Consider the following 25,546-nt stretch of genomic DNA (forward strand, 5'->3'; position numbering starts at 1 on the left):
ACCTAATCTTCTGCCTGTTGAAACGTCAGTGTAAAACAAGGCCTTAGTTTCCCCTGACGTATCCTGGCTCTCTGCATAGGTGGGGAAGGTGGAGTCGGTCGATATGCCCAAAGGTGCAGTATGTATACTATGCACCAGAATACCTTTAACGCCTATTACCTTTGCTAAAGCACTCTTGCTGCTCGTTATGTTTCACTGACTCATTATAATAGCTCCATTTCAGAATTTAGACTGCACTAATATGCACTGGTTACTTAACTTTTCTAGGTGCTCCAATTTAGATTGTACACTTTGATTAACCAACATCACCTGAAGTCACACTGCATCAAAGGGATCTGAGCTAAACTAATGAACAAGAACACAATATATACAGAGTAGTTTCCAACACAGCAGGCCAATAGACTTTTATGGACCTATTTGGACGTGGGTGAAAAGGTACCTTTGGCCAATGAAATACATGAAGGTCACATGACGAAGGCACGACCTACATCCCTGAGCTGGGATAAGCAGCAAAAACCTCTGTTTGATCAATGTCCAACATTTGTTTAGCTGAGAGTAGCACAAAACCAAGAAACAAATACTATATGGGAGGGGTGAAAAGGAGATGGATGTGTGAGTGTACATGAGTTTGTGTGTGTGTGTGTGTGTGTGTGTGTGTGTGTGTGTGTGTGTGTGTGTGTGTGTGTGTGTGTGTGTGTGTGTGTGTGTGTGTGTGTGTGTGTGTGTGCATGTGCAAGCATGCATGTGTGTCATTGTGACTTGTTTGACTGCTTTAAGAAAAAAGCCTTTTCCTCAGGGCTTCTATGTCAGCTCTGACGGAGTGACTGCCTTCTACACACACACACACACGCACACACACACACACACACACACACACACACACACACACACACACACACACACACACACACACACACACACACACACACACACACACACACACACACACACACACACACATGCACTCTCTCTCACACACAAGCTTACACATCCACACTCACTCTCACACACGTGCACACAAACACACGCTGAGTTAATAAAGCAGAGTGAAAAGAAGACTTCAATCATTATGTGTATGCATTCATTCTTTAACGGCCCCACATTTATCCTATCACCCCCTCTCGTAGATTCTGACGTCTTCGGCAGGAGGAAGACTTTAATGTTGCAATCAGACATCTTTCTGCTTTCGATCTCCTCTCCTTCAATACACTGTCAACACATTCCAGCCAGTAATGTAACCTTGTAGCCTGACATTACCGTCACACATCCCCACTAAGGCTTTCATAGTTGATGATGATCAAGTTCTTCAACCAGACTAAAATGTACTCCTTATCAAAATACTGATGTGTTGACATTACTGGCATTACTTAGAGGGGGACTCAATGGCCTTGCACTAAGGGATTGCCTTTGGTGCGTTGACACATTTCCTTGCGTCATCATTTCTGAGACCTCTCTATCGTGCAGACAGCCCTCGCCACAAACTGGGTGAAAGGGCATTCTGTCAAACATTGACTTGCTGGAATAGCACACTTCCCCTCCATGCTATCCAACTGTGTCACTTGACACAGCCAGTGAGTACACACACTTATCTCCTCCAACTGCCAATCAGATAACCTTGACACTTGTGCCACTATGGGCATAACATGCTTCTCAGATGGCTGATTATGAAGAGCTGGATCATATTGCTGTGGATCAAAATCACAGCACTTAACTACACTGCTCTACAGTGGTGCGATGCATAGTGGCGCTGTACTGCAGATAGGCTGAACACCGCCATCAACCTTGAGGTGTACACACACTCCACATTCCACAGCCAAGAGACGGCTCTGTGCTACAGCATTATGACAACAGATTCCCCCTCCTTCCCTCCCCCTTCGGGTGGGAGGGAGGACGCCTAGGGGAGGCTGGGAGTGGAAAGCAGCAGGCCTTCTCCCCCTGTCCCTGGGACATTATTGATGAGGTGAGGTAATGGATCTCCCCTCAGCTCTCGCAGGGACACCGGGGATAAATCAGACAGTGGGTGAGACCTAACCAGCCATTCCACCTCTCTCCACACTCAACTGCCATTTCATTAGCCTTATTTATTGGGGTGCTGCACTCTTGTGGACCCTCCCACTTTCATCTTCTCATAGAAACGAACAAAATAAAAGAAATGCTATTCTTCCACTGCTATGGCAACCATACGTATACCCCAGTCCCTTTCAGAGCCTTTCCTGGAAATTGTCGTGCTTTGCCGCCCACACATCTTCCCAGGAAATAGTGGAGAGTTCTTTGATGGGGAAGTGGCTTGTGTGCTTGTGAAGATCACAGCAGCACCCTATCGCAACATTAGCCAGGAGACAAATGGATGGTATTTGCTTTCTCTTCAAGGCCTGGCCCCTGGCTTTCAAAGTGTATCCAGTATAGTGTGTGTCTGCTGATGTGCTCTGCAGGGTGAGACAACACAGCACTTCCAACCTTATTTAAATTGACTAAGGCAGTGGCAGCAATTCAGGTTACAGAGCATCAACCGTGGCCCGACCTGGCTTGGTCTCCGAGAGAAGAGTGGAGTCCTTATCACGTCCTTGTGTACGTTGGGAAGGCCTGCAGAGTCCTTATCTCCACTGCAGGGTCAGATGTCAATCCCTCCTTCAGTCATCCAGCCAGAGATGTCCTCTGCCTTTAGCTCGGTGGTTTATTGGTGGACGTGTACTGAGATTGATCCTTCCCCCATCGCCGTGGAAGGAGTCATGGGGTGCACCCACATCATACCCCTGGTATTTCACACTCGCACTACTGGCTCTTCCAAGATGACTTCTATGCCTCCTTATCGCCCCGAGATGATGAGGCCTCGGTCTGAGATGAAAGATAAATCACAGTTTCCTCACAAATCCTTTTTCATCTGAAAAAGGATGTGAGAACTGTATAGAAAGAGAGAGCAAGAGCGAGAGCGAGAGAGAGAGAGACCGAGAGAGGGTGTCGGGGGAGGGGAATTTGTGTGTGTGTTTGTGGCAAATGAGGGTATTTATTTGCATTTCCTGGTGGACTCTAAAATCACGTGTCATACTACAACGATGCAGCCTAGCAGTTGGCATACTGGGCTAGGGTTATGTCTGCATTACTAGTCTGCTCAGAACCAAGACAGGTGTGAAAATCTCCTACTAGCCCACCGGTCCCTTTAGTCGACGCTGACAGAAAACGAGATGCAAGCGCATTTTAAGTGCATCTGAATATTTATTTAAAGATGATATGCCGCTTGCCTTGCTCCAAATGAGGCAAATGTATTAGATGAAGCAGAGAGAGCAAAGAGTCTGGGGAGGATGTAATGAGCTGACTAGGTTGAAAAGAAAGAAGACATTTCATGTTGAACACCAGTATGTAACACCTCGTTGAGCACTGGGTTATTCTGGACATGTCAGGGAAAAATAAGACCAGCGTGGCTAAATCTGCAAACCGTTTAATTTGACCTTTTCTCAAGCCACAGATTATAACAATATGTGAAACCAATGCCCTACAGCGGTATAGTATTGCTGTGTGGAGGGAACAAGCACACATTTCAGAATCCTGAAAATAATACACCTTTAGTTTGCATTCCAGTCCGGAAAGAGAAACCAGTGTAAACTTTCAAATTGACTTCCTTCTTGTAATTTAAGGAAGAGAAAAGGTATAACTGGGGGAGGAAAAAATGTGTGTGTGTGTATGTGTTGGCTGTGGTCCAGGTATAGGCTGACACAGGATGTTGAGCCGGAATTCCAGCAATGTGCAGCCTAGTTACACTATATGGGGTGTGATGTGGTCTCACCTACTGCTGCGGTGCACTTTAGTGCGGCCTGTAAGCAATTGCCAGTAATGCAGTGCCGTGACTTATGAAGTAATCTGAAATCTGGATAACGATCCCCTGATCTCTAAGTATATCTCTATTTAACAAACAGCTGTCACTGTCACTATCTGGAACAGAAACACAGAGATCAGTCTCTTTCTCAATTTTTTTTATTACAAAATGAAAAGAAAACACATGCAAACACACACTTGCATACTTGCGCATGTGCGCAAGTATCACAAACACACAAACACACACCCTCACACACATTCCTTGTTTGTCGTCAGCCTTGTGGGGATCGGAGAATAACATTTTCCCAGACTTGCCTCCGACCTCAGAGTCTTGACAATAATAAATGGCAGCAGTGGCAGGATGAATTATGTCTTGACTAAAAATGTACATCACGGCCAAAGGAAGGACCAGACATGTAATTATAACCATGTTATAAATAGAAGCACATGCCACACTAGAATACATCAGTTCTGAAACCCTGACACTGTTAGCTTCCTCAAGAGGTTTGAAGCAAGCATGGAGGTGCTTTAAGTTATTTTGCATAGAGATAATGTATTGATTTTGAATAGAAGGTGGATGCACACACACACACACACACACACAAGGCTTAATTGGCCATTGCTTTAACAGTGTTGACGCACGATAAATATGTATATGTTGTATGACATGCTGACTGCTCTAAATCCACTTTGAATCCTTCTTCCTGGAGATAAGGGGCTCATTCAGAGAGGCAGATAGATGATGCCCTTTTCAAATGAATTGAGCTTTGAAGAGGTGATATACAACACTAAATTCAGAACACAAAAACACTGGCTTAAGGGGAGACTCAATTAACCTACCTGTCACGCTGTCCTCTACCGTCTGCTGTTGTTTTGATCACAATCTACCTTCATTCTGCAGCAGATACACAGCTGACATTTAAGGCCAATGTATTAACGACTGTTGACACATCTGGACTTGTCCCTCAAATTAAGAAGTGCAGAGTAGTGTTCTCAACTGGGTGATTCTTTAGTATTCCTTAGCAGTGTATTCTCAAAACAAACAAAATGAGCCACGCAAATAAAATAAAAGAAGAGAAAAGAATAAAGAATAGAAAATAATTTTGAATAAATATTTCAATACAGTATCATATAAAATACAATAATTTCAATAAAAACAATATATATCCGTAAATAAGTGGAGCTGGGTTGAGGGTGTTCACCGTCTGAAGACTGGGACACATCTATTGGTTGAATGTGTGGGACCTGGGACTTTAAGTATTCTCAGTGTCTCATAGTATCTCATAGTGCCTCTCTCTCTCTGTGCTGCATTATCTTTCATCTCTGAACCACTGGTATAACCTCAATGGATACATCAAAACAGAATAGGAAACACAACTGTTGTTGTGCCCCTTTTAACAAGGTTCCTAATTTTTGGTCTGACAAAATTTACAGAAAAACGCAGTGATTGGGGTTTAGACACTTCATTTGTTTGTTCATAAACATACTTCTCATGTCATATTCAGTAAACCCCCACTATGATCTGTCTGGAGTTTTAAACTTGGTGCCTACACGTGAAGCACAGATGTAGACTTCTAAGCCAGCATTGTGAGAGGTGCTTGGTTTTATCAGCTCTCCGACTAATTGGGCATCACCGAAGATGGAGATAGATAACCCTGATAGGAGGCGAGCTCCAGCTCACCCCAGCTCGAGTAAACGCTTATTTCCTGTGCTGTTGACGGTTTGATGGAGAGATCGTGGTGGAGAGATGGGGTAAGCTGGCTGTTTCCCAGACTGCAGAGCAGAAATAAACATAATCACCTAACATCAGCAAAATGTAGGTCAAGACATGCCTGACAGAGGTTTGAGTTCCTAGTTAAAAAAACAAGACAAATGGACAAAATCTCTTACAATCTAATATGTCTGTCTCTGTGTGGTAGACATATGTAATTTATAAACACATACAAATATCTACAATGATCTATTTGAAGATCCATTTGTTGCAATGTTATTATTTTAATGGACATGGTAAAGTGTTAAATGTAAAAGTAAATGTGCTGCAACATGGAGAAATGACTTTCAAGGCCAACATCCGCTGTGCTGTTCGACCCAGGAGGAGAGGATCCAGACCATTAACAGAGGACACTCATCGGCTCTGCTCACAGCATGGACTGTTGTCATCTCCCCAATACTATTCTTCAATGTAGAGTCAGTGTGTTCACAGCTTGGCTCTCCCTGGGCATCAAACAGTCCAGTCAGAACAGATGCAGACTCTTGAGTGTCAGGACTTGAAATGACCCTTTATGGTATCTCACTTCAGAATGTATATCACATATGTGGGGAGACGTTTATGTCTCATTCATAACCTCCCGCTGAACGATGAACCGGGGATCGATACATAAAACAACTAATCTAAAAGTAGATTTGAAGGGCGGCAATGAAAAAAAAACAGAAACGCTGAAACGCAATTCTCGACGTTTCTGAAATAATGTTCTGGGCCATGAGTGTGTGCGGGGAGTGAAAGGAGCCAGCCGCTCCTGAGAGGAGGAGCGAGAGAGCCGGGGACCTATCGAGAGAGCCGCTCCACAAGACGCTCCAGCCTGTGGTTCGTAGCAGCAGCGCGGCCGCTGAAGGAGCACCGGACCAGTAGGCGTGTGGAAACAGTTATTACCCAAACCGCCGGTGGAGCTTATGAAAACGGAAACAATTTTTTACATGTGGATTATTTCGGGAAGACGAATACGTCAATTGTTCATCGAAGAAAGCGATCGGCGAGCGGATCTGAAGTGATTCTCGACGACGGGCGAACAAGCGTAAGACAACGCCGCCGAACGGTCTCCTCTTACCCGCAGCTAAGGTTAGCTCGCCGCCCTCTCTACCGCGGTGTGGAGGAGGAGGGCTCCGTGTTGTTGTTGGGAGGGGAGACGGGCTCTACGACGCTGGGATCAGGCTATGCTTTGGAGCGGAAACATTCCTCACTGTTGTCTGTTATATCTAGAAATAAAGCCGTTTCCCGGTCCGTCGGGACCCACGGTTACACTCGACGCGCGGGCCGACGGACTTCGCGCCGTGTCACGCTGACAACGCGCTCGAGACGAGGTTATTTATTTCAGTTATAATGGACAACACGTGCTACATGGCTAATGTGGCTAGGTTATGCTACAGCTAGCGACGCTAGCTACGGTCCAGGGAAGTGGCGCTAGCTTTTCTTCTGATTTAAGGATCGTTTAGTGATGAAAAACAAATCTATATATAGTAATAGTAGACCTGTGTGGTTCTTTAAGTCCCATGTCGCGCGTTGGTTAATGTACAGGGGGATCGGACCTGGTTATCGACGCTTTGGCTACATTTGTAAACATTGGTTTGAAGTTAACAGTTGCAGTTGGGGCAATGATCTTGACTAATGGTGGAGAGCTTCACTGTCAGACTTTAGTGTTGATATTCTCCCTTTAAGATAATGTGAATGTAGATATATTCCCTTTAAGATAATGTGAATGTAGATATCGCCCCGACACAAAACGTTGTAGCCTGTCAGGCGAAGCAGCGATCTGTCATCCGCCGTGCACTCATCTCCACTATAAGTACTGGTATTGTTTCCAGTATGCTGGTGTTTTCCTCTGGTTTTAACAGGCTGCTATTGTGGATGTTGTTCTCCTTATGCAAATAACACTGACTAACTAGTGAACCACTTGTGAGATGTGTCATTTAGTTGTATTGGGTAATGTATTGCCGTGCGACACATTAACATTGTTGTTACGTTTTAAGAGTTTGCATCAAACTTAAACACTTAACACATCGACACCGACATGTACAAGAAATGGCTCGATTAACTAATTAAATTTATTTTTCTTATTTATCATGAATAATATTAGCATTATTGTATTGTACATTTGAAACTGGCGACAATATATCCATACAAAAAACAGTTGCCTAATCTTTATTTTGGTGAGGGCTTGTTACTTCTTGGCTAATAAGGTCAAAATCCTGTTTGTTTACACTGGACTAAAGGTCTCATCAACTGTTTTATTGCAATTTAAGATATATTCCAATATTGGAATTTCAGTGCGGCATAGGTCTATTGCACCAATTTACCTGATTATCTTTTGGAATGAAACATGTTTTATAAGGCTTCTTGTATTTTATCCTCATCACAAGCAAGGGGACACACTGTCTAGTATGCTTAGAGAGTCGGTTTGTGTTTGTTTATCCAGTGAACCTTCCCTCAATTGCTCCTCTATTTTTAAAAAGGGTCAGCTGCCAAAAGGCACCACTAAAATCACAAAAGTCTAATGATAATCCACCATGGCGTGAGATTAGACCGTGCAGCTGTCCTCAAGTTCTGGGCAATAATGGCATACTTTGTCTTGTGTGTTGGAAGGGGAAGGGGTTAAAGGAGCATGAGGAGCTGTCTCCCCTTGAGCCAAGAGGATAATGAGGACAGAAATGATCCCAGGCTCAGTATGATGCCTTGGGGAGACAGTTTTACTACTAGTTACATTTCTGCTCCGATTATGAAGCCTAATGCCACTATGAAACTGAATTGAGGACCGTGTCAGTTTTTATTGTCAGAGATACAATGAATGCACGAGGAACCCTGCACAACCACCCTAAATCATGGCAGTGATTGCTGCTAGAATTAAATATAACCCGTCAGTGTGCTGTCTGCACTCAGCTTACCATGTGTTTTTGTGATTTCGCTTTTTAAGTGGAGTGATCAGTGTTTTATCAGACAAACAAATTGGTTTGCCTGAAACATGAATTAAATCATCAGCATTTGTCTTGAAGCACATTCTATTCTATTCTTTACCTTCAAACCTCTGGGCTATATGTGGCCTGAAAGGTGTATTGGAAGGTTAAAAGCGGTGAATAATATCGGTGAATTACATTTACTCCCTGCAACAACTGCTTTGAGTATTTTGGAACAAATTAGGGTCCAAATTGTTCTCCAAGATCGGCAGCTTGATGTTTCTAAAAATGAACATCATGCTGTTTTTGTATGTTGGCTTTATGAATTATTAATCAGGACCTGGTAAATGCCATCACTAAGTTGTGATGGTGTCTATATAGGTGCTTGCATCATTATGTTGCAATGGAGAGATGTTTTCAATTTACAGATATTGTCACATGGAAATGCTTTTACAAGATGCCAGGGTAGACCATATTTGCCCTATGGCGGGGAGCTCTTATCAAATCATATGTTCTCTTTTTAAGATTCATCTCTCTCACTTACACGCTCACTCACTCACATCGCTGTTGTCCTCGCTGGAGATATTATTGTGGCCGTAACACAAAGGGGAGCTGGTACATTGGGACTCCCTGCCCAGGGGTTAATGGGATCTGGTGGCTAGACGGACCCTGGGCCTGTCACTCCCTGGTGTTCACAGAGTCGCAGTAGGATTTATGAAGAGAGGTTTTCATTACAACAGAATGGGCAAAGGCTGGTCTTTGTTGGCCGGGGGGTATGAGCTCCTCAGCTGGACCTCGAAAGCCATACATTTGAATTGGAGATGAGCAATACATTGTTGATTTAACAACAGGTTTAATTTTATGTACCAACATATGATCAGCTTCTGTGGTTTAGGTAATTAACCCTAATGCAATATGATCCTGTGTTTGTACAGAATGTTCCTCAGTTTAATAAAAGCTCAATGTTTTTTTAACATTGAGTAATTAGCATTTTACTTTTGTACGGTTTGTGAAATGGCTGAACGGCAAAACCACAATGGCTCTCAACGAATATTCTGAATTTGAATATGAATTTGAATTGTAAAAAAAAAAGAATACATTAGAATGTGAAAATTGATATTGGAATGGGACAAAAAAAAAAGAAATGTAGGTGTGTACCTGATTTTAATGTTTATTTTGAGGTAAGTTAACCCATACAAGTAGCTATATCTCACTTTGTATTGGTTTGCCCTCTTACGGACAATGTTTTGCCTTAAAGAGCAAGTTAACTGGCTGTTTCAGCTGGGATTCAAACACTATTTATAAAATGCATTTTGTTCTGGGGTGGATGGGGTGTGCTACGACTCACGGCAGCTTTGTGCTACTTTTTTTGTGTCCCACACACTGTGGTGTTATACTGAGAAGCTCAACCCTCACTTGGACACTGACATCAAAATCGCCGCCCAGACCTGACAGAGCGCTACATGTCCACACACCTCCCGGTGTCCCTTGGTCGCAACGTCGAAGAGTATAACGGGAACCTGTGCGTCATGAAAAGACCATTACATGTGATTGAGACAGAGTAGAACTTTCACCTAGGGTTTTCGGGAGACGCTAAATTAAAGTCTTATTTCATTAATGGTGATTAAATGGCATAGATTACTAAGTTGACAATCATATAAGACATATTACCCTGTTCATGGGGAACACAACCGTCTTATTCCAGCACCTGCCACAGACATGCAGGTGTGTGTAGCACTAAGGGATGCAGATGCCAGATCACGCCACAAAGCCTGGTATCCAAGGCAGTCACTCCTTATGACAAGATAGCCTCCCGGTGGCAGGGGATCACAGATGTGGTGACATATTACATCATAAAATATATGGTGCCCATTTATACAGTAGAAAAAAGGGGTTGAATAAGATGCTGCAAATTCGCCAAGCCCTAATGTGAAAGATGCATTTCAGCTAGGGCTGCAACTAATGACTATTTTAATAGTCGACTAGTCACCGACTATTGAAATGATTAGTCGACTAATCTGATAATTATAAAAAAATCTTAAATTTAGCATGAGGTTGCTTTAATTATGTGGCAAATGATAATAAACACAAGAAAGATGGGTACTTCAATGAAAAAAGCATCTTTTATTCAGTATATATATAACTGAGTTAGTAACTGAATTACTCTATAATAAATAACTAATTATTATTATTTGCGTTACTGTAAAAAAAAAAGTAGCTTTGTAGATGCGTGTGTCGTTGTGGGATGCTTCATTAAATTAGAGTTGCTTACAAAGGATGTCGACAAAGTCTTTGCTCCTGGACATAATGTTCACTTTACATGCACATTCTTGCCTTTGACCTCGATGAATTTGAAGTAGTGCTTATATCTCCACCTTGAAAATGCCAACTTTTTATCGGATTGCTCCGGACTCGCCATCTCTGCTGCTTCTTCGTGTGTGCGTGCGTGCGTGCGTGTGGCACGTGTATCCTGGCTATCCTGGCTTGTGTGTAAAAACATTGGCTCAGATTGGCTACCATGAAACACGACTCTGCCTTAGCCAATCATAATCGCTTATCTCTTTGTTAAACCCGGTCTCCTCACTAGCAGTTTGTGTGTGCAGCCAGGGGTGCGTTCGGATTACACGTTTATTCAATCAATTCATAGTAACGTACCGCATTAAACTGTCAGTAACCGTAATGGCGTTGTAACGACGGAAAAATGAATTAGTTAGATTACCCCGTTACTGAAAAAATAACGGCGTTACCTAACGCCGTTGTTTTAAACGGCGTTATTACAAACACTGCTCATGGTTTCCACACGCGCGGTTATCCACCGAGATAATTTTATTTGGAAAACAAAACGTATTGGCTTTAATGTTACTTTAATCTTACCGAGGAGAGTCAGACTCCGTTTCGATCAACTGTCCGACGTGCTTTCTCTTTAAATGTTGCATCACCGAGGTGCTGCCGTGATACGCAAGGTCTGCTTTGCAAACCTTGAAAGTAATCTTTTTTTATTCGCCGTATCCAGGCTAAAATGTTCCCAAACTTTACTACTTAACTCGGCAGAGACGCTATTGCGCATGTGCGACTCTCGGCAGAGATTGTAATGAAGTGAGATGCCTCACTCCGTTGGAAAAACACGTCTGGCGATAATTGACAAATGTCGACAAAAATCGATGATAGAAATTGTCGACAATGAATTCCATTGTCGACAATTTCTATTATCGATTTTTGTCGACAATGTCGACGAATCGTTGCAGCCCTAATTTCTGCATGTAGAACAAATGCGGAACCATTCAATTTAGCAGAACAGCGAAAATGCCCTTTTCTGTCAATCACATATAGCTACACTCCACCACAGTTCTCGATGGTCGAGTTTTTTCTGTGAGGTTTATTTTACTATTCTGTTCTTTCCAACTCCCAATCTTGGCTACAGCAGCCTCTATAACCTGTTTTATTTGGTTAACTTAATGCACATTACTCTTTTCTTTATCCCACCATTGTTTGACTGAGAGAATGTGAGTCGACTCAGAAGGATGATTTGACAATTCTAGTGTACAGCACCCCCAGGAACATGAATGGTCAATACAAATATGAAGAAAAAGAAAGTGGACTCTGTCCACACCAATTTTAGCTCGTCTGCCATGAGACTTTAATTGTTTATCTTAAATCTATTCTACAGTGCCAGAAGGTTTTTCAAACACAGGGACATTTTTAGTTCAGCCAAATTTAGCCTGCACATTCATTGTTTGTTGTGTGTCTTACTGCCCTGCCAACAGTGGACTTGAATGGAAGTTCCTACTACAGTGTTTTATATTTGTTCTCTGACTTATTGTTATTATTATTGATTGTATTGGAAGGACATGATATTAGATCAATGAATATATTCGGGAAACTGAACAAAGAAAGTTGATTTGAAAAGGTCAGTGAGTCATTGTGTGAGTAGAATTCAATATCTCTGAAAAAATAATGTAGTCCATATCTTGTGCAAGAATGACAATTGCATCATATATGGTCTGGCTGAGAGGACATCTGTAACTTCAATTCTATCGTACTTGAAGTGGTTTCTCCAAATTGCCTCCCCTTGCTTTAACATGTAATGTGAACAATTAAGGAGTAATGGTTTAGTTCATAAACTTTTAATAACCAGATTGTCACAAGCAGTAAATGGTAATCTCAGGAGAGGAGTCATATTACAAAATAACTGTTTTAAAGAATTTCTGGAGGAGTAGAAATCTTAAGAGTTTGCACTTGGTATTGCTTTTGCTGTTATTTATTAGAATTGTAACTGTGATTTAACTTTAAATTATTGTAGTTGACTTGGGAGTTGAGCAAGGGAGAGAGGGGAACGGCAGATTAGCCAAGATTAAAACTGTCTGTGGTAATTGATTCACTTGAGTTATGCAACAGCGATGACAGCTTGTTAGAGGACATTGCGTTTGAATGTTGGTTGCCGCTGTGGGGTGTGGTTATATTTAACCTGATGATTAGCTTGGGGTTTCTTTTTTGGAAACTTGGTTATGAAATCTTGTCTCCTGCAATATCTGTAGTCTGGTTTCTTGTGTGCCAGTTTGTAGCAGAGCAATTGTGTACTCTAGGAAGCTTATTTGCAAATGTGTGGCTAAGGACATGTGCCTTAGGGATACTAAGCTCAGTGGAGGAATGCGGTCCAGTGAAAGTTATGTAGGCCAAATGGTATGTAGTTGTGTTGGGACTATACCACCACTAGGGATGTTAAAAATGTGTCGACTCAACGATCGATTCTCGACTCGTGCTCAAGTCGACTCTAAAAATAGAAATCGGAAAATCATTTTTTTAATATATTTATTTTTTTATATGTATAAACTTCTTAAATGTCCTGTTCAAAACGTTGCAACAACTTTCTGTTTTCAAAATAACCAATTAAAAATTATAGCCGGCGATATGCTGCCCATAAGCGTAGTCGAGGCGAAGGGGTTCCACAATCTGATCGCATTTCTCGAGCCAGATTACACCGTGCCATGTTGCCAAACTATGACTGCGGCTGGAGAAAATGTACAGCGAAGGAACAGGCTCTCTCCGTGAGATCCTGTCCTTAGCGGCATTAGGCTATGTAGCTTAAATAATGACATAATCAGGCCGTATAGAATGCAACATGTATAATAGTCTAACTTTCAAATCGAAACATGAACTTACGAGTAGCGTATTTGTGTGTGCGAGAATGAGTGTGGCAGCGAGTGAGCGGACGAGCGAGGAGAGCGAGCGGTAGCGTATGTCAGTCTAGTGAAGAAACGAACGAGTCCGGTTGTGTGAATAAAGTACCATCCTGTCAAGAATCGGTGGCCACTTCATTCCGAACTATAAGCAGACCCACTGCCGGTCAAAGCACACAAAACACTAGAGACAGGGAACACGTGCTTGGCCCACTTAATGTCGTTCAGATCGCATAAGAAGACTTCGGACTTCGCAGGCTGTGGAGAAATGCAATCCTCCATAGCCACGGAGTGCTGTCATCACAGCGAGGGCATCTCGTCGCAGGCTTACGGCATCGATAAGAGGAGCGGTGTCAGCAGACTATTATTTAGTTTATTTATAGTTATTTTAAATAATTATTTTGTATTTTATTATTTAATTTCAATCTGACAATTTGACCGGAGAGATACAATTTTGATAATAGCCGACAGTAGGGATGTCACAATACCAGAAATTTACTAGTCGATACCAATACCAGTGAAATTCCACGATTCTCGATACCCAATTCGATACCACAGTAAAAAACAAAAACAATAAATGTGATGTACTTCAACATACACTCATTTATTAAAAACATGTGAACATTACAGACAGTGGCACTGGCATGTAGCCTTCAATGACTAATTAAAAATAAATTGTTAAAAATAACTATAATAATAAAAAAATAACAATAATACGTGCTGAAAGCAGGCAGTCATGCAGCTATGCTGCTCGTTTACACTTGCGTGCATGGCGGGGTTTAAAACATAACTTCCAACGTAATATTAAGTAGGCCTAATATAAAGTAGGGCAGCCACAGGAGACGCCAACATAGTTTTCAACCGCTCGGTACCATTAATTCCCAAGTGTTGAAAATTAAGGAAAGTATTTGAAGTGTATAAGCGACGCTGTTTTTGTTTTTTGGTCTAGAACGAATAGTTTTGGATGCATGCATCAGCTTTGAGTTGGTTTGTTACTTTGAAATCGCACACGCTCGCCACACACACACACACACACACACACACACACACACACACACACACACACACACACACACACACACACACACACACACACACACACACACACACACACACACACAAACCTGGCGATCTTCAATGAAAACAAAATCAAGTAAGTGATGCCGCAAGCAGTCGTACCATGCGTGTTTAGAAGTGCAACATTGAAAAGGATCCCATCTGAAACAGTCACGCAGTGCAGCGTTCCAGACGCAAAGTACTTCCAGACACAACTCTTCCTATTATTTTTTTTTTGAGGAGTCAGGTGGAGCTGTCACACTCGCTGAGGCTGCAGTTGGCATCTTCCGTGTTCCTTTTGCATTTAACGGCCGACTACAACACTTGGAAATGTATATGCTACCTGTGTCACGTCCGGAGGAATTGCATCCCCAGTACCTATGGTACTGTAGAAAAACGAGTACCGTCACGTTTTTAGAATTGTAGTATCAACTTGGTACCGAAGTATCGGTTCTCATGACATCCCTAGCCGACAGAGTGGCAGCCTGCGTGCATGACAATGCATACAACAAATGAAATGGTTTCATGTCTTAATTTCCATTGCAAAGAGGAGGCGTGCAGCATTAATATCCTAATTTAAAAAATGAGCTGGCCGACGCCAACACATTTTTCCTATTGTAAATTGACATGATTGTAAATGTTCACAATCCTGCTCTATGCGCTGTGATATTTTGTTTATCATTATCAAATGCATTATTGGTGTGCTTCTGAGCGCAACCTTTGCAATATGACAGACGGGCCGCTGTCTTAAGGGAAAGCGCAGACCCTTTGAGATCCGAAACTGCTGCAGCCGCGGGGCCAAGAAAATAAATAATAAATCGATCGATTTGTCGACTCATGACTCTGACACGTTGACTCACAAAATACTGAGTCGTTAACATCACTAACCACCACATGCTTTTATTTTGTTCGTTTGTTTCTTTTTTTTTTGAGGCGTATATTAATCAGAAATCGAATCTACATTGGGAAGAAGAGATGGATAAAACTATTTTGTACGAACCAAAGAGATGCCGTCACCATAACCCCATTAAATCACCTGCTGTTCACTTTCTATACATGGTATGCTGCTTCCTATATGGGAAGCCTTACATGTCTATCAACGAGGATTTAAAGGTGGATTTATGGAGCATTTGGACAATGATTTGGAGATCCATATGGGCTAGTGTAATATGGATTACGGACCCCAGAAAAGCATTCTCGAAATTTGTTCAAATGCAGTTACAACCCTGCATATGATGTTGTAATATGATAAAGCAGTACATTGGCAGTTTAAAGCATTTGGTATCACGCCTTGTGTTCTAATATTCTAATATTTTATTTTATAAATAATAAGGAATGGGATATAGAGGAGGATTGACAGCTCTAGTACAAAGAAGTACGTGACATTTGGTGCCACCAAATTAAAAAGTTAGTAGAAAATGTTATTCTTTAGCCCTGCCAGGAAAATGATTACACATCATCCAAGACTTCACTGGGTACCGTAATTATGACGGCGCACTTTTGATTTTACTTACACTGGGAGACTGCTGGGATAACAGCTGGGAGACTTGACTTACTCGAGATCTGACTGCTTTGGGACATTGAGAAGTTTCTCTGGAGACTTGAAAGGCAACATTTTATCAAATTTTGGTGCTGTGCTGTGATAAATGATCATTGTATGCAGTAGGGCTGGGCGATTGAATCAAATTTTTATCGTGATTTCGATTTTAGAGTGAAACGATCACCAAACTAATATAAACGAGTTGAAACAAATTTTTTTTTTAAATAGAAATTGCAGAACAGCTGGTTCATATCTGGACTTTATTTTCTATTTGGCCATTTTGTGTATTTTTTTAAGGGGAAATTTCCAAGTTCTTATTTACAATGTGTTTTTTTGGAGAGAAATTATGAATAAATGCATCATGTTTTCAAACTCAAAAATAATCGTTTGAATAATCAAGATTTAAATATTGACCAAAATAATCGTGATTTCTGATTTTTTTTCCATAATCGAGCAGCCGTAGTATGCAGGGCTTAAATTTCAGCGCGGGTTTGCGGGTATTGCGCATATTTTTTTCAAATCCTGCAACTCAGGCCAGCATAATGCGGGACAATCCCGCGGAAAATTTCACTTTGTTGTCCGATAAATTTATAAGAACGCGACGGTGTGAATTCGGGTCTATTGACTTCACTTGACGAACCATCTTCCGATTTCCGTGGTGCATGTCCTCCAATCTTTGATCTGGTGACAAACACACACACACACGTGTGTGCAGGCACACAGAACCCCTTTGCACTTGCTGCTTCTCACTCTCTCCCTCTCAAAAGTTGTACACGATCCATGTGCTGTTCTTGGCAATTATTTTCATCGCTATGAGCAGTAGAGTAGGCAAAAATGGGCCGCTGGCTTAAACGTACCTCTACAATTTCAACGTGGTGTGGCGCAATCGGTACATATTGATACGCCGTTCTGCCAGCGTTGCCTAACGGGGCATGGATAACGAGGATGACTTGTTAGTGTTGGTGGTGGTGACTAAATGAAATACAGAAAATAATAAATGAGTGGTGTAAATGTTTCGTATACATTAGAACAGCCTGTAAAGATTAATCTTCCATCAAGCAATTAGCATAAGAGCCAGCTGATACAGTGAGTGGCAAACATTAAAAATCGTTCTGATTACGCGCCCTACTTTTTGGCTATGTATCAGACTCGTCTAGTTAACAAACCAAATGATTCAATAATATGAGCCTATTCATTTCCTTCCTTTCTGCATTTTGAGGAGCCGTCAATACCAACACGACTTTGACTCATTTTAAAATCCTTAATCATGTGACGCTGAAAGCATATGGAGCGATTCACTTCGTATTCGTAGCGGGACACAAACAGGAACTAGTAATGGAACAAAGAACACATTGTCTTTCTTTTTATTCAGAGCTGTTTTATTCTGCTCTTTGTCTGATATTGATGTCCATCTATGTTTTTATTTATTACCCTCAGTTTAATCTTAAAGCCACTGTAGGTAATATTCCTTTTCCGTTGCACCAGCCTTTTTGGTCCCTCCTGTGAATGTAGCATGAAATACCATAGTCGCCTTCGAGTATTGTGGCCATGCACATTAATGATGCATTTGATGCTATTTTAGTATTTGATGTATATTTTACAATACATATTTCAATGTATTTGAATGTCAAATTACTGTTAGTAATACAACATTACATTATATTTTTATTAGACACTGGCATGTTTACATTGAACAAGGACTTGACTGTATTCCTATTAAGGTTTCATAATATGTTCACACGTGGTCTGGGTTTTCCCCACACATCGCCCAAACGATATAACCTAGAAAGCCCCACATTTAATCGCTGTTTGAAGAATGCTGAAGTATTGCCATACCATTAACAACAGGAACACTGCCACAAATTGATGCAGTGCGCACCCGGGTGTCCATTCTCCCTCCCGCACTCCCTCCTCATCCACTCACTAAATCAGACCCGTTGACTTCCACCCCTGAGGAAGCATGTGAAATGGATTATTGGTCACTCCGGGCGGCGTAGCCTGCTGCTGTGTGGTACAAACGGCGGTTCCACACCGCCACGCGGTGCAGAACCTTCTCAATGCTCCTGAATTATTAATCGGAGGAAGTAGGTCAACAAAAGCAAGGCATTCCCCGTGCTCTTCCAGCTCCACTTTGAGCCGAGGGTTCTGAGCAGGATGTGTGAGCCGTTGCTGTACGCCTCACAAAGACTGAGCGGTGGATCTGTAATGTCACGCACACCCACCACATGGGTCAGGTTTCCCCGGGGCCGTTTGATGTATGATTTGCATCACCGTACAGCGGGCTGTTGATCTGCCTATATTGCTCTGACTGGTTATGTGTCTGTGTGAACAGAAGCGGCATCTTTTAAGCTCCCCCTCCCTGTGTGTTTTGGTTGGATGCCTGTGCCTCCATGGTTACGAGGATTCATACTTGGCTGTTGTGGTGGTGTGTGAAGGCTTCAGCCCTGGGCCCCGCCAATAGGGAGTGGGAGGGAAAGGTCTTATGTAATCCACATAGTGTCGGGCTGCTGGCAGCGGGGGAGCAGGCAGGAAATCCAATAGCTGCTCCGCTGTCCAGCCTGGATACAGCTGGCGGGACCACATCTGGACAAACAGTCCGACCAATCACAGGCCCACTTCAACTCTCTCGCTGCCTCGCTATCTCTCCTCTATGCTCTGCTCTGCTCTTCTCAGATGTCACTTATTTATTTTCTCTCTTTAGAAGACCAAATAGACTATCATGATTTTTGTTATAAGGAAATTGGATGTAAACAATGGCTTGTTTTCTACTAGGCCTGGGCAATAAAACAATAAATTATCGTATTGTGATAGACTTTTGATCAATATCAATATAAAACATGTTAAATATATATCGATAAGAGACTGGACCAGCAAATCTAGCAGCTTTCCATACTTTCCATGCAAGTTCCATTCTTATTTACAATATTTGAGTGTTTTTCATTGTTGTATCGACATTGGAGTATTTATCAATGAAGAACAGTGGAAGGTCATATGTTAAACAGAAGTGTTTAAATCCAGCATGGTTATTCCTAGTCTTTTTAGGTCATTAAAATTATCAATAGTTATCGATATCGATCAATATGATCAAGTTATATCATGATATGTCTTTCAGCCATATCGCCCAGGCCTACTTTCTGCACTTTGATTGATGGCTTGGCTTGATAACACCTTCCCATATTTTTCTTGCAGTGCTCAAGACTTACATTTTCTACTGGGGGAACTGGTGGCACTTACTTTTTCATTTGGTGCGTGTGAATTTTGGCCGTACCTCTTTTTCACCGCTCTGTTGCAGGACTGCCATTTCCTTTGTCAAGTACCTTCCATCTGTGTACGTTCATTTCTAAAGATTCACTGGATTGGATTTAGATAAATTGTAAAATGTTTTCATTGCATAGGTGGTCCTTTTTATTTTCTGCCACCTGGAGATAGAGTATAAGAAAAATATTGAACATGCAGTTGAATCGTGGAGAGTGGATGTCTGCACACAAAGTCAACACTTCTTCTGCAGAAAGATGAGCATGTCGGCTTTCTCCGGAAGGATGTGTGATCTATCTCGGCTGATGGTATCTCCAACAGTAGAGAAAACCCTCTCACTGGGGGTAGAGGAGGCCTGTGTACACACAGGTATGACAGGGCTAGGTCTGACAGACATGGATCAAAGTCTCTGTTCCACCACCAGAGAGCAGGGTCTTCGTCTGGCTGGACTGTCCCCATGTCCCTCTACAGAACCATGCTCCGTCATGTGTAATATGCAATTAGACTAGACAAAGGAGTGACATTGACATGAGGCAGGGGATAAGTATTTGATAATTCATTCAATTCACATTCATAATGAATACCTGCCTGGTCTGTATCTGTAGAACGTGCTGCTGACAGTACTTGGTCCTTGACCCGACTGACCCAGACCAGACTGTTCTTTAGAGTAGACACAAACACTGTCTCCATCTCACAGTGAAATGGTTTCTCAGCCTTTGCAATACTGGAAGGTTCTGGCCTCAGTGGAGACGCAGAACTCTGATGAGTTGAACAAAGTCTTCTGCTTTTCTGAAGTCGTTAGTTGAACAAGTCTGTTTTGGAAAGAAAACATTTTTCATATTCAGAAATCTATCTGGAGTTCATGTATCAGGGGAATGTTAGGAATTCCAGAAATACCAAACTGCTGTCATCAAATACACAGTCAATCTTAACTAGTACTGGTGTTTACGTTTTGTAGGTGCTGTTTTTGGTGTGAAAAAAGTCTGCGATAGTTTGATATCAATGTACATGGAAAGTCTAATCGAGAACAGTTTAATCTGTGTTCTATATTGAGTCAGTTGCTCCAACACAGCATCTCCATTGGCTACACGTTTCTTTACCTGCTTTTTACTTTTGTAGAGCTAGTGGGATACACTTCTGAACAGCTTAATAAGGCTATTGTTTAGCGATGGGTAGTTTGTAATTTGCATATTTTGTATAAAACCATTTCCTGGCGAAGTAAACACCGGACCATATGGCCAAAAATGATAATGTTTTTATATTTATGGATAATTATCACTATATATATATATATATATATATATATATAATAATTAAAAGGACGGCTAAGTAAGTGGTGCTGTTACTAAGCTTTTCATAGTAAATATGACTTGGACAGTTCTAGGGATGGCCGTGAGTAATCGATTACTCAAGTACTCCTCGTTTCAAATTAACTTTGGTTGGTGAACAGGCAAACTTGAGTTTGTATATATATATATATATATATATATATATATATATATATATATTTTTTTTTTAACACAGACAAAATTAACCTAATTAAGTTTTCTGAAGCAAATGCATCAATTTTCTGTGTCGTGCGTGCAGTGACGTGTGCACAGCGCCACAATTAATAAAGTTTTGAGATGGCGGTTACAGCAAAGCGCAGCAGGAGATCATAAGGTGGAATGTAAAATATGCCAAGCCAAATTGATCTACCAGAGTACTACAAGTACTATGCGGAAACATATGCTCCTGAAACACAGAGGTAAGTTCGGGAAAGCAGACCCACAGCAACCAAGTGTATCGGCTATATTCACCGCCGCAAGACGCAGCTGTAATCCTGGCCGTGGAGAGAAGATCACAACGCTGATAACATTAATGGTCATTAAAGAGATGCTGCCCATGGTAAGCCCATGGAGTGGTGGAAGTCCAACAGGGATCGGTACAAGAAACTTCAAAAGCATGCGCTCTCTTGTATTGTTTTATTTGATTTGCTGCTGTTTTATTTGCAACGTTAACTTATTTTCAATGGTCATAGTGTTTTGTTTTTGTTTTGTTACCGTTACATGCTGCAGATGCGTTGCGTTCTAAAAATAGATAATAGATAAACGAGTAATCGATTGATCCTCAAGGAATTCCTTCGATCCCTGGAGTTTGGAATTTACTACTCGTGCCCATCCCTAGACAGTTCATTGGTTATTATTGTATCGTATGTGTATATAGAATAAATAGTAACTGATTTTAGTGAGTATGGCTGGATTTTTTATGAAGATGGTGCGATCGGCTACGGTAACGTGGCGACTACATGGGGAATGCTTATATTTATAGCCTACTTTTTTCTTCCTGGGATGTGGCGCAAGTCTTTTATGCAGGCTGCACATCTTGTGTACTAGCATAAATGTCTTGTGTGCTAGGATGCAGAGGTTTGCACACGCCAAAACCAGTTGGAAATTTGTTTTTGGGACCAATGATCGTGGCGGATCAATCGGTGCATCACTAGTATTCTGCTCAAGGCAGAACCTTAAAGAAACCAGAAGTTTAATTTTGGTATAATATAAAATTATTTATCAGAACGAACAGAAAAACATTAGGTTGATTCAACATGGCTCTACATTAAACAAACACTGAATAAATAAAATAATGACTCTGAGATGAGATTCAACTTTATTGTCATTTAGCAAAGTACAGGTACAGAGCAAATGAAATATAATTGACATCCCACCAGAAGTGCAAAAGAAGCATTAAATACCAAGTGCAGGTTGAGTACAGTATTCTGGGCAGTGTATAGTTATATAAGGTTCTAGATCACATGTCTACCGTGACAGATAAGACTGCTGTGATTCCCACCACATCAAACGTCTTGTTTCAAACATCGCTCAAACATTTTGGTGGTAGTATGCTGAGCATTGATTAAATAAATAATAAATAAATGTAAAAAAAAGAGTAGAGCTGAGGGGAAAAATATTTTTGCCCAGGCAGCACGTACTTGACATACATGACCCTCATTAGCTTCTTGAAGCCCTGTTTTTTAATAATGCTTATAGGGATCATATCTTTGGTCAAACAGTTTGTAATTGCGGTGGTTATTTTTTTGTATTGTGTTCTTTTTGTTTAGGGTTAGTACTGAAAAGGCAGACACATTTGTTGGTAGGGATGTGGAAGGCTGACTCACGCGTCAGTCATTTCTGCTGTTAAATATGTATGTATTTAAAAATATGTATTTAAAAAAATGTTTATTGGTTTATTGTCCAACCCTAATAGACACACAGGACTCGTATCGGTGATCGCATCATTAGTTCCCCGCTTCAAATTGCTGTATTGCAAACTGCAGTTTGTCTGAAACCTCTCTGTTCATTTTCGATTTCCATGGGGTGTCACCAATGGGCACGGACCAAAATGCTTCTGGACGCAATTGGATTGGCCTACAACTAATCATGGCAACTAAACGAGTGACGCAGCACTAAGCGACTTATGAATTGTAAACAGGCAACATGCTTGCTCAACAAAAGCTTTGCAGTCATTTGTTCTTCTTTTACTGAAAACATACCGTCAAGTTTGTTTAATACTCGATTACGGAATCACATAGCGTTCTACATCAGCAGGAGTCCTCTTTGTTGTTGTTTAAGATGCCCCTACGGTGCTTCTCTGCACCGTCATCGTATTTACCCCGCCTCATATTAGATGAACGCTTCTGATTGGTCCGTCTATCTTGTACCGGGCAGAAAGGTTTTTGTACGGGAATGTTTAGTATGATTGTTTTTGATAACGGTGCTTCGCTATCCCTCATAACATTATCCATAGGTGTAAACTACTCCACATAACATAATCTATAGCTGTAAACTACCCCACATAACATTATCTATAGCTGTAAGCTACCCCACATAACATTATCTTAAGCTGTAAACTACCCCACATAACCTACAGCTGTAAACTACCCCACATAACAAGAGCTAAAGCTGTAAACCACCCCACATAACATTTAAAGCTGTAAACTACCCAACATAACAAGAGCTAAAGCTGTAAACTACCCCACATAACATTAAACATATTTGGAAACCACACCCACATAACATTATACATATTTGTAAACTACCCCACATGACATTATCTACAGCTGTCTGTAGATAATGCAAGTTCATTAGCAAGTTCACGTAATGTCACTTGCTGCAACTTCATTAGTATGAAGTGACATAACATGACCTGAATAACACGCCAGATAACAACACCCATGTTCCCATGCTACTTCACAATGTCATCAGACTACTTATTTTGTTATAGTTTTCATTTAGTAATCCATAGCGTTATACCATACCTTTTCAATTTCTCACCACCTCATTATGAACTTGCAATATGAGCTTAAAATGAGGACATGGAAGCACTAGGCTGTACACTCACTATGTCTGCTAGAGTGGAGAGTGCGGTCAAGTTTATAAAGTTGACAGAACATGTTCTGCACTCCCTTTCATTTCTTACCCCCTCCCTTTATCCCACTCCGCTCACAGCATCTGAGCTGAACAGGAAGATGAGGAAAAGCAATTTACATATTGTAGCTTTGTTATGCATTTTACTGTCATTGTATTTATATATTGTATTTTGGGTCGACTTTGGGAAAGGCTGCTCTAGGTATTCAGGAGCTTGGAATGCAGGCCTTTCTTCTTGGCTGTCATATTGTCATGAAATGCAACACAAAACAAATCCAAATAGCGGTAACTTGGTCGCTCGCTCTTTCAGTTTAAGTACAGTGGTATTATTGCTGTGTGAGTGTCCCGTCAGCCAAAGAACAGCCATTCCTGTGGTTGATGTGGCTGTCCATTCACTAAAGGTTAACAGAGGCTACGCTTGATCATCCACGGTTGTCTGGCCAATGATTTTCATGCCATTTGCTCCAAATCAAGGGGTGGTGTGTGTGTGTGTGTCTGTGTGTGTGTGTGTGTGTCTGTCTGTCTTGCCAAATCGTCTTATTACCCACCTGCTCTGAGGCAGCCCCCTTGTCCACGCCAAACCAAGCAACACACGCAAACAAAGATGGTGGACATAATTCTATAATGCACCAGCCGCAAACTTTGGGTTTCACAAAAGCAATGACTGAAAACTGGACCAAGCAGACATAGTTTACCTCTACGCTTTGCCCAAAGGACGTGCTCTCCTGCAAGGCCAAGATAGTGAGAGGGAGAGAGACGACATGGAGAGGACCAAATGCACCCACTCAACCCGCCACCCGGGTCATACTGTAGCATACCAGAGTGGAGTGCAGAAACACTCTGGTATGTTACCAACGTGGTACTGCCTGACTTCATCTACAAAGGCTGCGTGGTATTCAAAGGGACGAGTGACTACTTAGTCTGGCAAGTAGTAACACAACGAGTTCCACTAACTAGTTCTGACGGTTAGATTAACAAAGGCAAGTTGCATTAACAATTTTAACCGCAAATTCCAGTGTGCTCCCCCCTGCCTTCCCAATTGACAGGAATAACTTGAGCAGTAGTAGCTATTTTTAAGTTTGTCATTTAAATTATATTAATTATATTAAATTAAAAAATAAACTGACAACTGAATCTGAGCTAAATTGAAATCAAATTTAAACCATCTTGTGTATCGGATTTTTGTCATTTTGTTACTTAGACCACGGGGCAGGGAAAGATGCACACCCCTGATATGTCAGTCAGTTTTGGAATAGCAACTACGCCTGATAATTAGAGATGCTCCGATTGATCAGATGCCGATCATGATTGGCCGATATTGGCTAAAAATGGCTTGATCGGAGAACTCCAAAAGCGGCGATCAAAAAAGCCGATCACTTTTTTTTTTTTTTCAAATCGGAACTTGCCAGTTGCAGCAAGAGTTCTCCCATCTAAAACATTGTGCTACACTGCCAGGATTTCACAGGGTCACTGTAATGATGGCAAAGGAGGCATTTTAATGTTCCGTATGGTTTACGGAGCACTTGCATAGCTCAGTATGTGGCAGGCACATTTTAGTACCGTATACCGTCACATTCTTCAGAGGCTTAGATGAACGCATTGAGCGACATGTTTCAGTCATGCGGGATCCAAAGAGAAAA

At 41.5% G+C, this 25,546-nt stretch overlaps 1 protein-coding gene across 15 annotated transcripts in view; it reads left to right on the top strand.

Annotated features, from left to right (window-relative positions):
- The first annotated feature begins 6,335 nt into the window (after positions 1-6,335).
- ncor2 (nuclear receptor corepressor 2) overlaps positions 6,336-25,546 on the top strand; it is a 111,993-nt gene continuing 92,782 nt past the window's right edge. For 9 of the 15 annotated variants that reach the window (XM_084468383.1, XM_084468393.1, XM_084468384.1 and 6 more), the window contains exon 1: positions 6,339-6,602. The gene's annotated coding sequence lies outside the window, so the exon portion shown is untranslated. Of the gene's footprint in view, positions 6,647-25,546 lie in introns of all 15 variants that reach the window. The other 6 variants (XM_084468385.1, XM_084468389.1, XM_084468386.1 and 3 more) reach the window with 3 other exon arrangements.

The sequence above is a fragment of the Micromesistius poutassou genome, assembly GCF_964030765.1.
Source record: "Micromesistius poutassou genome assembly, chromosome: 5".
NCBI classification, from domain to species: Eukaryota; Metazoa; Chordata; class Actinopteri; order Gadiformes; family Gadidae; genus Micromesistius; species Micromesistius poutassou.